The 15,598-nt window shown below is 32.8% G+C and overlaps 1 pseudogene; it reads right to left on the reverse strand.

Moving 5' to 3' along the window:
* Positions 1-11,172: 11,172 nt before the first annotated feature.
* On the reverse strand, positions 11,173-15,362 carry LOC149530489 (protein TOPLESS-RELATED PROTEIN 2-like; annotated as a pseudogene).
* Positions 15,363-15,598: the final 236 nt, after the last annotated feature.

The raw sequence follows: 15,598 nt of genomic DNA on the forward strand, positions 1-15,598 counted from the left end.
TTTTATAGCAATATAATTTGTTTTGGAGTGCATTACTGGATTTTTTGATATATTGATTGCACTGGTGTTATCACAATATATGACAACTGGATCTTTGATCTCTACCTTTATTCCTTCTAATAGTTATTTGAACCAAACAATGTTAGAACAATTGACTGCTGCTACTACATATTCTGCCTCTGCTATGGATTAAGATGCACAATTTTTCTTCTTGCTTGTTCAAGATACTAGTCTTTTACCAAGAAATAATTCTCCACATCTAGTGGTTTTTCTATCATCAAGACTTCCTACCCAATCAGCACCAATAAATAATTTCTGTTCCAAATTGCCTCCATGTTTGTACAATAAACCATAGTCTTTAGTACGTTTCAGATATCTCATGATTCTTTTGATTTCCATCATGTGATTTTCTTTAGGATTAACTAAGAATCTTGCCACTATTCCAACTACTAGAGCAATATTAAGCCTTGTGTGTACTACATATTGCAATTTTCCAATTATTGATATGTAAGTGTTCTTATCTACTTCTTTGGAATCATCATTTTTGGAAAGCTTATATGTAGTAGACATAGGTGTTCCAACTAGTTTTGAATCTTCCATTCCAAATTTCATCAATATCGATATACTTAGATTGATTGATGTAGATACCATTCTTGTTCTGCTGTATTTACAATACAACAAAGAATTTTATTTCACCAAACATAGACATCTCAAATTCTTTACTCATTTCTTTTCAAAATGCTTTGCATAAGTCATCATTTCCTATAAATAGAGTATCATCAACAAATATTTTTTCCAACACAATCTTCTTATCAGGTCCTTCCTTGATATATACAATACTATTGTCATTAGTCCTTTGAAAACCAATCTATACCAAGTAATTATGTAGTCTTTCATATCAAGCTCTGGGGGCTTGTTTGAGACCATATAATACTTTGTGTAGTTTTCAAACCATGTCTCTTTTGCTAGGATCTAAAAAACCTTTTGGTTGTTTAATTTGGACTTCCTCATCAAGAATTCCATTCAAGAATGTAGATTTGACATCCATTTGATATACTTTAAATCCTCTATGTGTTGCATATGCTAGTAAGGTTTTAACACCTTCTAGTCTTGCTACAGGAGAAAAAGTCTCACCATAGTCAACACCTTCTTCTTGAGAATAATCTTTGCAAACTAATCTTGCTTTGTTTCTTAATACTTTTCCATCTTCATTCAACTTATTTCTAAATACCCACTTTGTAACAATTACATTTTTATCCTTTGGTCTAGGAACAAGAGTCCAAGTTTTATTCTTTTCTATATATTCTATCTCTTCATTCATTGCTTCAATCCAACTTTCATTTTCTAGAGCATCTTTAACACTTCTAGGTTCAAATTTAGCAAGTGAACAAGTACCTTTTAATTTTCTTTTTCTCATTTATCTACAATGATCTAATTAGGTGGATAATGCCTTTTGACATATCTTGATAACATAGGCTCTTTGGTCTTTGAATGAGTTCCACCATCTTCTTCTTGAATTTTAATTTCAAGCTCAAGTCCTTCTAGTTGTGACTCAAGTCCATCAGGCTCAGTTTGAACTAGCTCAGTAGCCTCTGATTGTGACTCAAGTCCTTGCAGCTTGGGTTGCGCTGCTTGCAACTTAGTAACTATTGGAGTTTCTGGGGACTCAAGAGATGAAGCTTCTTTTCTCTGAGATAGATTTGGTAGGGTATTAGGTTCATAGTAAATGAATCTTCTATAGTGTTTAGGTTCCTTTTTTCTTTCTTCTTCACCCTTTTTTGCAAATTCATCAATTTTGACATGTGCACTTTCTACAATTTTGTCAGTAGACAAATTCAAACATCTGTATGTTTTACTTCTATAGGAGTATCCTAGAAATATGCCTTCATCACCTTTTACATCAAATTTTTCTTTTCTAGATTCTTTCAATATATAACATTTGCTGCCAAATACTTTCAAGTAACTTACATTAGGTTTATAGCCATACCATAGCTAATAAGGTGTTTTGTTTGATTCATTTTTCAATTGAACTCTATTCAAGGTATGAATTATAGTGCTAATAGATTCCTTCCAATAGTTTAGAGAAACATTCTTTTCAATCATTAGTGTTCTTGCACAGTCCATGATAGATCTATTTCTTCTTTCTACTATACCATTCTGCTATGGTGTACTAGGGTTTGATACTTATCTTTTGATTCCTCTTTCAATGCAAAAATTATTGAATTCATGGGAGATGAATCACCACCTCTGTCTAATCTTAATCATTTCATCATCTTTCCAATTTCTTTTTCTACTCTTGTCAGATACCACTTGAATTTTTGAAAGGCTTTTGATTTTTCTTTTAGGTACATTATTGTCAGCATTCTAGAATAGTCATCAACAAAAAGAATGAAAAAGTTTTCTCCACTATAACTCTCTATTTCAATAGGTCCACATAAGTTTGTATGATCAATTTCCAAGACTTCTTCTGAATGATAGTCTTTTCTATTGAAGCTTGTCTTTCCTATCTTACCAATTTGGCAATTCTTGCATAGACCCATATCAGGTTTCTTCAAACGAGGAATACCTTACTCTTTTGTGTTTGCTTATTTTGAAAAGATTATCAAAATTCACATGACATATCCTTTTGTGCCATAACCAAATTTCCTTTACTTGAGAAATAAAACATGAACATAATGCAAATAGATAATTGAATACTGCTAAAACTCGATAAATACACAGAATGTTGTAACTCAGTAATAATTGGATTAGCTTGGTAAATGATTAACAAATAAAATTTTTAGATTTTATCTATGATTACTACTCCTTTATCTTAGTTGCAAACACATAAAAAAATAGCATGAACACATTTGACACCAAGATTTAATGTGGAAACCCAATTTGGGAAAAACCACCAATTGCAAATAGTTACTATTTTTCACTCTTTTGAAGTAAGCCTTGTTAGCAGTCAACCTTGTTAAAGGTTATGAAACACACTATTAGGTGTGACCTTATTAAAGGATTTAATCACCCTATTATGAGTGGCCTCATTAGAGGTCTTGAGAACAATTTAATGGAATTGCCACCTTGTTAGAGGATTTGTAAATAGCTGTTAAGCCAACTTTATTAGGAGATTTATATCATTGATACAATGGTTAGAGAGAAACAATGAGATGACCTGATTTGAATGTAATTGAATTTTTGATTATAAATCTCTATTCTAGATTATACTTGATTATTTTTTTATTAAATATGGCTTTGATACTCCAAAAGGATATTTTTCTTATCCTTCAAATTTGCCTCCTTGCACACTTTGAAATCACAACTTGACCTTATACATATACCTTCCACTTTGTCAAGTTGACTCAAATACAACTTAGAATAATCAATATTCATCACCTTAGTTGGCTGGAATCTATAGATAAATCAATTAAGCTTAATATGCCATAATAAGAAAATCCTTCATTAGCTGACCCAACTCGATAGAAACTAACTCAAAAATGATTTCCTTTGTTAACTGACAGAAGCTTGGTTGACACTGTAAACTTAAAAAAATCCTTTGGCAATCAAGTTAGCTTAGTTAGCACTAGTTCCACCCAAATTTTCTTCATTACTTGAATGAGCTCAGTTAACACTTGCTTTCTGCAAGTTTTCCTTTAATGCTCAAGTGAACTCGATAGATACTACCTTCTGAACTAGGCAAACATAGGTATCCTCGATAGACACTGAGAACTATCTTCACTACCTGAGTGAGCTCGGCATATACTAATTGATAATGATATGAAATTTGTGTAACATCAAAGACAACACAAATTTAACCAATTATATCCAACACTTCTTAGTTTTGGTTTTCATTAGTATCTTTGTATCCAAGATTTCTTCTAACTCCACTAGTTTTCTTAGTGGAAGATTTGTAACATAGTCTTCTTCCTTGTTGTCTTCATCTTACTAATTTGATGATCCTTCTACAACCTTTTATGGTGTGAGATCTACCACATTAAATATGGGGGAAATTCGCAAAGTTGGAGGAAGGGAGATTTCATAGGCATTATCACCTATCTTGTTAAGTATGTAGCAAGGGCCTACTTTCTTCATCTACAATTTGGAATACTTCCCTTAGGTATTCTTTCCTTCCTTAGAAAAGACCAAACTCTATCTCCCACTTTGAAGTGGACCTCTCTCCTTCTCTTGTCATCATTTTCTTTATACTTTATATAAGGCTTTTGCAAAGTCTCCTTTACTTGTTGTTGTACCTTTGTGATAAGTTCTACTAGTTCTTATCCTTGAGCACTAATTTTAAAATTAGAGGGAAGTTCCATTAGATCCAATGATCCCTTGGGGTGTAGACCATATATTGCTTAAAATGGAGATTTACTTGCTGAGCTATTGATAAAGCCATTGAAGGAAAACTCTGCTTGGGGTAGAATTGTATCCCAACTTTATGATTATTGCTTGGTTAGACATCTTAGGAGATTTCCTAAGGACTTGTTCACTACCTTAGTCATCCCATCTATCTATGGGTGATAGGCAGAACTATAGGTGAGATTTGTACCCATCTTCTTGAAGAGTGTCCTCCAAAAGTACCCTTGAAATTTTACAACTCTTTCTAATACAATTGTCTGAGGCAAGCCAGGAATTCTAACTACTTTGAAGAAGATATTGGCTATGTGAGATGCATCATTTTTTCTCTTGCATGGCACAAATTGGGCCATCTTGTTGAATCTATCCATTATGAAAAATACACTATCACATCCTTATTTGGTTTTGGGTAGTCCCATGAAAAAATCCATTGATATGGATTCCCAAGGTCTTGAAGGGATTGTTAAGGGTTGGTAGAGCCCTTGATTTTTTTTCATCCCTTTAGCTTGTTGGAAAATGGTACAACATTCAATGAATTTATTAGTTTCAACATTCATCTTGGTCCAAAAAACTTCTCTTCACCATGTCTACTATTTTATCAATGCCAAAGTGACCTCCTAGGCCACTGCAATGTTTTTCTCTTATTATATTTGCTCTCATTGAGCACTTTGGTATGCATAGTTGTGCTCCCTTGAATAGACACCCATTCTAAATCAAATATTTAGAATAATCAGTGTGATATCTACCCTCCATCTTTGTGCAAATCTAATATATCTCTACAAAACAAAGGTCATATGGGTACAAGTGCTTGAGAGACTCAATTCGAACACTTTGTAGTTGACCTTATTCAACAAGACCAATCCTCCTACTTAGAGCATCAACAAACTTGTTTGCTACACCCTTTTTATGCTTAATATTGAAGGTATAGGCCTACCATTGTTCTAGCCATTTAACATGCTTGACTAAAAGTTTTTCTTGTGAATTTAGAAAGCTTAATGCATGATTGTCCATGTAGACAACAAATTCTTTCAAAATTAGATAGGGCCTCCATTTCTTGAGGGCTTGGACCATGGAATAGAGCTCTAGGGCATATGTATATGCACCCTAAAATGGTTTCCTAGACTATGGGCCCCCATTATTCAATTGATAAATTTACCAAATTCCTAAATCAATGGTTTGCAATATTTTATTAAATCAATTTAAATAAATTTCCGTGATCAAATTCAATTATTTCATTTCTAAGGTTGATCATTTTATCCTAAGTCTTGTTTAATCAAAAGAAAATATCCCTTTTAATTAAATAAAATAAGTCCCTATTTAATTAAAAGAAAACCTCTCTTTTAATTAAATAATTCATTCACATTTAATTAATTAAGATAAAAACCCATCTTTTAATTTAATTAAATATTTCCTATTTAATTAAAAGAACTTGCTCCCTTTTAATTAAATAAATTCTTTTTTTCCTTCCCTCATTTAATTTTCCTCCTCTTTTCTCATTGGTGGAATTTTGTCTCACATGATCAAACTCTATTATCCCATATTGGTTGTGAGAAGCTTCCCATCACCACATTTTTCTTTATAAGGGAGAGTCCTCTCCTCATTTTTGACATCCATTATTATGCTATTGTTATGCTGCAGATTTGGAGAGTGATTTTTGAAGGAGTTTGAATACTAAAACTTTTTGTTGAAAATTTCTATCTTCTTGTCTTCTTCTCTCATGCATCTGTGGCTTCCATCATGAGGTTTCATCCTTGTATTTTCATATTAGCTTAGATCCATATTTGTTTTCATAGATTAATATTACATTGTTATTTCCTTTTATAGATTAGGTTTCTTTTTTTACATTGCTTTTCATTGTTATCATATAAATTAGTTTTCATCTCCATTTGCATGCATTTTGGATCCTTGAATATCTTGTTTCATGATGTACTTGCATGGGCACAAACTAGGTCAAACTGAGGGCCTCCATTACAAACCCTTGCACTCCATGAATAGAGAGCTATGAGCCACCATTTGAGACCTAATTTTTGAGAAATCTTAGATATAATGACTCATAGAAGTGTGCTCACATTTTAGACATACATCTTTGGCATCCACCATGGGGCAACCCACCTTTACTTGTTGGTTTTGGACTTTTTAGATATAACTTGCTTGTATGGATTTGTTTGGAGATTAAAAAACCCTAGATCTAAAAGATTTGATCATATCTCCCAAAAATCTAGGTATTTTAATTTGAATTTTTTTTGAAGTGGAAACATATCAAAAAAGCTTTAGTCCAATTTTTAGATTTTTTTGACGTATTTTCAATTTTTTATAATTTTTTTCTTTATTTTTAATGAATAATCATTATATGGAGAAAATTAAATTTTTTTTGAAAAAATATACATTTTTGGAAAGCTCTCTTAATTCTAAACAAAGTTGGTTCTTTGTGTTTTGATTTTAGAGATCATATTAGGGCTCAATAATTCAATTTGCAAAAACTAGTCTGTTTTGACAAAATGGCTCCCTAGGGCACAAATGAAAAGATATTTACAAAATTCTAACATTTTTAGAGAGCTCTCTAATTTTTGATAGGGGTCAATTTTTTGTATTTAGGGTTTTAGATCTGAATTCATATCATATAGGTCTAATCTTGATGACTAGGTCAAAAATTAATTAAAAAAAGGGCATTTAATGAATAGCTTGCATTTAAATTTTACAATGGATCAATGCATGATGTGAGTTTTTATTTGGGTTATTTGCTGATTATTATCACTCTTAAAAATTAAATTTTTAGATCTAACCTTAGTTTTGCATAAATTGGATATACATTGCATATCTTGTGTTTGCTTGTTGTTTTATTCATTGCGAGCGAGCGTTCAAGCGTAAACAAAAGGTACAATAGAGAAAAGAGGCATTGCAAGGATTACCAAGTATTTTGTTGGATCTCTATGATATTTGGATTTGGAAGTAAAATAAACCCTCTCATGTGTTTGGTTTGAGTGCTTTTACATGCTTTTATAGATTCACACTTTATTTGGTGATCTAAAATTGGATCTAGATTTGCTTACATATGTGTTTCACATAGTAATTAGGTCCTATGAACACTATTTGGGAGATCTTGAGAGACTGAACTTCATTCTCTTGCTTTACATGCGAAGCTCCTCTTGACGATGGATCTCCTTGTAAGTAAGGAAGGATATTTGTTATTATCTCACTATTCCGCTTAGATTTGTGCTCAACATCCATTAATACTTTCTCTTTTGAGATTGGTGGTGTTTGTTGTTGGATTTTCCAAAAAGTTGGTGAGGTGATTTCAAATTAGCATGTCAAAGAATCTTGTTTGCTATGTTTGGGTAAGGTGAAGATGCTAGAGAAGTATGCTCTATTCCCTTTTGGGCACATTAAAACTTGGAGCTCTTGAATCCAAACTAAGTCCCCATGTGGTACAACTTTGTGAGTCTTCCTTGATTAGAGAGGGTTAAACCATAGTGGACATTGCCTTTATTGGGTCAACCAAATGGATGATACCTCAAGCGGTAATAACCATTTTTGACATGGTAGTAGTAACTGCTATATAAATGTCCTTGTGGGGGAAATCCTCATGGGTGTAGTCTTTTTTTGGGCTATCAGATCTCCTTAGTATCTCTGATCGATTCAATTCTTGGAATATGTCAAAACCTTGGTGCACTGGGATTGGATTTTGCCCACTCTAGATTGCAAAAGCTGTAGAGTTGAACATTACTAAGAACCATAGTGCTACCAAATTTTCTGTTCTAGGAATATGTGTGTGATTAGAAAACATTTTGAGAACATACAGAGTAGTGGTTCTAGGGAATAGATTGCTACTACAACACTATTCTTGTTCATGTGCAAGGTTTCTTTGTCCCTTTCTCATTGTTTGAAGATATTTGCTTGAAATCTCTGATTTCTGTCTTGTGTGCCTAGTTCATGATTAAAAATCTATTGATACACTTAGTTGGACATTTAAAACAAATAAAATTAGAGTTCCTTAGTCAAGAATTTACCATCAAACTATTTTTTCGTCATATTATTTCCAATCTACCTAGGTTGATCTAGTTTAGATTAGGCTACTTACCCCATTGTTAGAAACTTTTTTGCACCTTGAGTTATTGTACTTTGACCTCTTGAATTAGTAATCATTTATTTCACAAGAGATAGTGTTTGGAGTTGGTGAATGAGAGATCATCTTTGTTGAGAAAGATATACCTTGGATTCTTTGATATTATGCTTGGAGAGTCTTAGTAATATTTTGTCCATCTACTTTCATCAAAATTCAATTTTAATTAATAAAAATTTGGGTAAATCATCCTCCTAGTCCATATGTGCTAGGGTATTCACCTAAAGTTGTGGGGACTTTTGTGGCAATGTTGGTTTATGCCTATTGCAATATTTTATCTTATCATTTCTCTTTTGGACAAGTGAGTACTTTTACTATCTTAGTTTGGTACCGACGTTTCTTAGGGTTGTCCTATCAACTAGTATCTTTTCTTTCATGTTGGTTACAAGTGCTATTACATGTTTCTCAACATTCAAATGAACTCAAATGGTATCAAATTTCACAAAATGACTCTTGGTCTTCTTTCTTCTTCATCTTCGATGTCTTTCTAGTCTCCCATTTTCATTCTTCCTCTTCTTCATTTTTTCTTGATTCTTTTCCTCCTATTATCCTATAGTCTACCTTCTTCTATTCACTCTTTCTTTTCTTCCATGCTTGATTCTTCTTCTTCTAGAACCATGGATCTTGAATATCTTGTTAGGGATCCTCATTTGAGCTTAGATGAACTCGACCTCCTTCTTGAATTTGAAAAGTGTTGCTACTACAATAGATATATGGATGCTAACTTTGCGACAAAAATGATGGAAAAAGGGAATAAATTAGACATTCTTGCTAGGATCATATGCTATATCATATCACAATATCCCTCTTCCAAATATTCCTTAGCTTCCAAGTCTCACCATGATTCTTCTAGATATCATTCACATTTCTCATCTTCTAACACTAGTAAATTTAGCCCTAAATTTTGACAAGAAAAGGTCAAAATTTTGACCAAAGTTGGTTGAATAGACAACTAAACCTATCATTGATCTTTTTTAGTTGTTTTTTTGTCACAGTCATTATGTGTCAAAATTTTGACTTTAAAAAGGTCAACTTACCGATGGGAGGTTTGTTGATTTCCTTAGTCTAGCCTGAACTATTATTTCCTCATTTGTGTCCATCGCTAGTCAAAATTTTGACAAACACCCCTTGACATTTTTGATGGTGAAGAAAAACCTTCGATGGCAAAAATGACCAACCATCATCGAAATTACAACCAAGATCCCTTTAATCTTCTATGGTGGTGCCATACCATGGATGACAGAATGTACCAACCAGCGTCAAAATTGTGACCAAGACCCCTTAATTTTCTACGATGGTACCATACATTTGACAGAAAAGGGAAGAAATGGTCATCAAAATTGAGACCAATGCTTGGTAGAAATTTAGATGGGCTGTGCCAATTATTGCAAAAGCTTTGCTCTCATAGGAGCCTTCTAAACTGCACAAAATTTGATTCTAAAGTATAATTGCTCAGTGCATGACGCTCAGGGTATCATGCACATTTCTACCTCCACACCATTTTTTTGTTCATCACATGATTTATTTCATACAAAACAATGGGAAGGAGGAAGAAATGTGCATGATATCCTAAGTCTCCACTGAGCAATTATGCTTTAGAATCAAATTTTGTGTAGTTTAGAATGCTCCTATGAGAGAAAAGCCTTTGCAATAATTGGTACAACCTATCTAAATTTTGGTTCTTGAGACACCATTGCTTATGAAGATTGTAGGGAAAAATAAAATTAGGCAAGAATTATTTATCAAGAATGAAAGCCAATAACACTAACTAATCTCTATTTTTCAAATAGATAAATGTGACAAAAAAAACTTACAGTCCCAATCACATCATCATAAGAGTGCATAAATAACTATAACCCCTTATTTGGCTACTTGTTGATCAATTCCTTGGCAAGAGCATCCAAGAAATAATATTAAAATGTAATCAATAATTGATCCTATTAGCTCTTTCCTACCACCAAGTTTGGAACGTAGTAACTTTGTGGATAGAATCAAAGAAAAAAATGCCATACATATGGATAACAGAGATTGCTAAGGAGCTAGAAGCTTAAGTGGCATTTTTAAAGGATTAGCTCAAGGTAGATTCATGGAAGATCTTGGCTAGCCTAGTCTCAATTTTTTCAACCTTGGCCTCATTCATGAATAAAAATGTTTCAGGGCATTAGAGACTTCTATACAAGAAGTCTTATGCATAGTCCATAATATCATAGTCCAAACTCAAATGTGATAAGATGTTTTTCTTGGAATCATAATTTCTTGTGTCTTGTCTCCAACAAACTTACCAAAAACTAATAGTGTTTTGATTTGTCACTTTCATAACAAAAAAAAACAAAATAGTATGATAGTTCTTCAAATTGTAGAGGGAAGCTACTTAGAATCTAACTATGTCTAAAACCAACATAATTTACAAATATCCACAATCCAAATATTATCCCTTGATGTTTTCTTTAATGCAAAGTTATCGCCCTAGATGTAATACCAAACTATCATTAGGCTAAAGACCACAACAAGATTTACAAATACAAGGAGAACTACCCAACCAAAGTAGAAAATGACATGAAAAGTTAATAATCTATCAATTGACACCTCTAGATGAAATATTTCTAGCAATTGAACTATACTATAGAAACAAAAATTGCCTTAAAATTGAAACCTCACTAGTTGTAGTTCATTTGCATCCATAATGGCTTCACAAAAGTTAATGTTGGATTTGATCAAATGGTACCATTATTTTGAGGAGGTCCCACACCCCACTTTCCTTTTGATTCTGAAGGCTCAATGACATAAACTCCTCCGTCAGTCATTCCAAGAGCGAAGTGATTTGAGTTAGATGGATGTGATGCAATTACTAGAGGATGGACACTACATGAATAATCAAAGGATACATTTTGAGTTAAATCATAAAATACTTGGGGATCCATTTATTCATACATAACATAATTTTTGCCTCCCTTGGCCAACTTACCTATTCATGCCTAAAGCTAAATATGCAAAAGGTGCAATATGATAGCGTGGCCTCAAGCTCTCTGCATCAAATACTCCAATGACACCATCATAATAGCATGTAGCTACAAGAAGGCTGTCACATGAATATACCACACTTGAAATGGGAGCAGATAGAGAATCATGAGGTGTCCACTATAGTACAAAAAAATGTGATATCAGTTTACACTCATATAGAGAAGGTAGCTTATATCATTATCACTTACTAAATTTGAATTCTCAATTGCTGAGAAATACTTACATAATGCAAATGGTCAAACTTAATAAGCATCATAAATAGCAAGCTAGCTCTCGTGAACAACCAATAAGTGAAATTGATCATTATGGAACTGTACTCTTGTATCCCCTACTGGTGGTGATGATCTTCTTGTCTGTAGTTGTAAAAATTTTGACTTTTGCTTCTCCCATCTATCAATGCTCCAGAAATAGAGCTGCCAGAACATTGGCCAAACATTTACTAATTTGAATCTATAAACATGTGAATGTACAAAATGAGATGGCAATGGATATAAAAAAAGAAGACAAACCTAGGCATTGGCCCTAGAAGATACCAATACATTCAAAGTGTGTGAAAATGCCAAGCCTATAATTTTCTTTTGGTGGCATTTAAGCTTCATTTTTAGCTAGTTAGTTTAAACAAGTTTTGAAAAGACACAAGTTAGAAGTCATCATTTTTAATGATGCATTAAAAGAGTGAGCAAGAAAGAGACTAATTGATCGCACCTCATCTACTCAAAAATTGTATATTCAGATTGTTGAATCTTCCATCCCAATTGCAATGATGTTATTATCCTAAGGGTGAAAAACTAGAAAAGTAGCTGTAGGAGGAGTTGCCATGAAGGTAGTCATAACCTGCTATAAACACTCATTAGCAAGCATGCCACAAAATATTTTCTCAAAACTTTGGTTGAAAAAAGGAAACCAAAAACTTGATAAGGAACCAAAGTAAGAATATAACTTCTAAATTGACCAGCTCAATAGTCATGTTGAAGAGGAACACATTTTCAAAAGATGCACCTTGAATGTCATCATATTGAACAAGGAGACCTTTCCACTAGAGGCAGACATTACATAGGAATCATTCTCAAACAAAGCTATGCAAGCATCAAATTCTTCTAGATTCATAGCACTGATATCATTAGTCATCACAATCCCACTAGCTAGCTACCATTTGTAGTTGAAGATTGGTAGCAGATTGTAGAGAAGATCACTGTCTTAGTCACTTAAAAGACAATTTTCTAAGAAGCACAAATAAATTCTTTCCAAATTAAGAGCATCACCTTTCTGGATGGATTCCCATCATTTTGTGGCCATTTCCACAGTTTGTGGAGTGCATTCGATGCTAATGCTAAAAGAGCAAAACTAGAATTGGTATATATCAATCTTGTAACCTGTACAAAACAATAGGTGCTTCCTAATGGGAATCTATTGTTGGATTGTTGAAGATATAGTATAATGGCATATAACCTAATGTATAAGACCATACTTTGGTTGTAAGACATTTTTGGATCTGTATATACATTGACAAATGAGGAATATAGTTTTGATTTCTATTGCATTCATTTTGGGTGCATTCCCTAAGGGGGAATCGACAGGGATAAGGGAAGTTGATGTAAATATTGAAGTCATGAATTGCAAAGAAGGATATGTGGGTCTAAAGAAGGATATGTGGGTCTAGTTATAGATATGAATTTTCATATTAAAGGGAGTAATGTATGGTAACACAAAGTCCATACAGTGTTTTAGAGGACACCCTTTGTCCTTGATGTCAAGGGGGAGAAATATATGACGTTTTGAAGAGTCCACAAGTGTTTTCATAAATGAAAAAGGGGGGTATTGATGCAAATATGTATGCTGGGTTTCCATTAATTTCAAACTTGTCATTGATGTCAACTATGGTCCAAAAAGTGTGTCAATAGTATTTCTACCTATTTCAGAGTGGTACAATGATAGCACTACCTGCACCAAGGAGTTTTGGTTCTTATGATATCATAGCCAAATATCTACTTCAGATTGGCATCAATTTAGAGTATAGCTCATCTAAATCCTTCTTCAAATTTTGCATGTCTACTCACACAAGGTCCACATAGAGGAAGTAAGTTCTAGAAGTTCATGAAACTTGATCTTAGTTATCTCCATACTCTCAATAGAAGATGGCAGACAAATTGATAGCAAAGATGTAGCAACAAAGGGATGATTTGGATAAACATTATGAATGGATATAGGCTATAAGCATGAATCTAGATTAGAATGTCACATAATATCATATAAACAACAAAAACACCATAAACTTGTAATCATAGCATCATGATCATACCATCGTATCATCATATGCTTCAAGTTCAACATCAAAATAATAAATTTTCAAATGATAAATCATAACATCAAGTTCAAGTAAAGGAAATAGAGCCTGTATAACCATATTTTTTTTTCATACCCTTTTTGCAAGGAACTCAAAAATTATTCAAATTAAACAAGTATGAATTGTAAGAGACTAAGAAAGAAGGAAAAGGTGTTACCTCACCAGGATGATAGTAATAATGAGACAAAGAACCATGAAGGCTAAATCCAAGGAGACCAGATCTGAACATCTAGGTTTATTCAAATTCAAAAATTGGTTTGCCTTCATAACACTGTTAAGTCAATAACATGAGCATTATTTTGTGTCTAGAGTGTCATCAATGTTTTTAAATGTAGAATGAAATGGTTGTAAGTATGCATTTCTACCACATGCAAATGATTTTGAGATACAAACCTATGCAATCCAATCTCCCAAGGAATAGACAACACCACTTACTACCATCTTTGCCTAAACAAGATTTTTCATAAAGTGATGTTAGAATAGTTACTAAAGTGGTCATTAATTATGTTCTTATAGTAAAATAATACTTTGACTTAAGAAAAAAACTACACAATATTAAAACATGAAATTGTGCTTTAAAAACTAAAAAGGTACCTATAATGAAGAACTTCATTTGGACTTGCTAATTGGTTGTCACTATTAAGTATAAGCTTATCTTTAAATTTTGAGCTTCACTTGGTTTTGAGAATAGTTTAATATTCTCTACTAAACAATGCCAACCACATGAAGGTGGAAGCTCATTTGTCCCCCCCCCACTCTAAATTCCCCATTAATATTTAATAACATTCATTCATTCATCCATTTTTGAAATATAACATTCAATCATTATAATCACATGATAACATTCATTAACACATAAAATTCATTAAAACACAACATTCATGAATAATTTATTAACACAAAATTCATTAACATGCAACATTCATGAGTAAGTCATTCATGAATAATTCATTAACACAAAATTCATTAACACATAAAATTCATTAACACACAACAATCATTTCTTTTTGGCTTTCTTGTTGTTTTTTATTTTCATGAAATTTCTAAGAGGAATATCAATTTCCTCGTCATCCCCCTCCTCTACTAGTTCTAATTGCAATGCATGTCTCCTCCTCATCTCTTTAGGAACATGAGGCTGCTGCACCAAAGGGGGGTCTACTACAATAACAAGTACTTGATGAGTTAAATTCACACCATTTTATATTGGTGAATTACAAGTTTTTATTTAATTAAAAGAACTATAAATAAAAAAATTAATTTAAAAGAACAATAAATAGATTTTCTTTACCTAAATGTGTGACATGATCTACCTGCTGATCAATTTGAACATCCTCTAGCACTCGTTCAGCATGACATGATTCTATATCCTCTAAAATATACACAAAAAGGTTACACCAAGTTCAATTAAAGATGTTAAATTGTACTGATAATTAAATAATTAGTTTTAAATAGAAAATGAGCACCTCCATAGACAATATGATGTACATTAGGGGCTTCATGATGCGACGTATGATTTGTGTCACGATTAATAGGCTGCATTGCAATGCCATGCACATTATTATGAAATAGATTGTTGCTCAAGTATTCAATTTCTAATATATTTTTTGGCATATTTACCTATCACATGATGTGAGAGACTATTTGGTTGGGGCAATGGAAGCTTGCCATATACATTCAGCCAAAGTTGCATGGCCTTGCTTGAAGGCAATTCTTTTGTGTTCTTCTGTGGCCTCCAAATTAAAATCAGTGCCCTACATTTTTTAATTAATTAACAA

Source organism: Cupressus sempervirens, chromosome 11 (genome assembly GCF_028749045.1).
Source record: "Cupressus sempervirens isolate cs-2001-9-10 chromosome 11, ASM2874904v1, whole genome shotgun sequence".
Taxonomy (NCBI): Eukaryota; Viridiplantae; Streptophyta; class Pinopsida; order Cupressales; family Cupressaceae; genus Cupressus; species Cupressus sempervirens.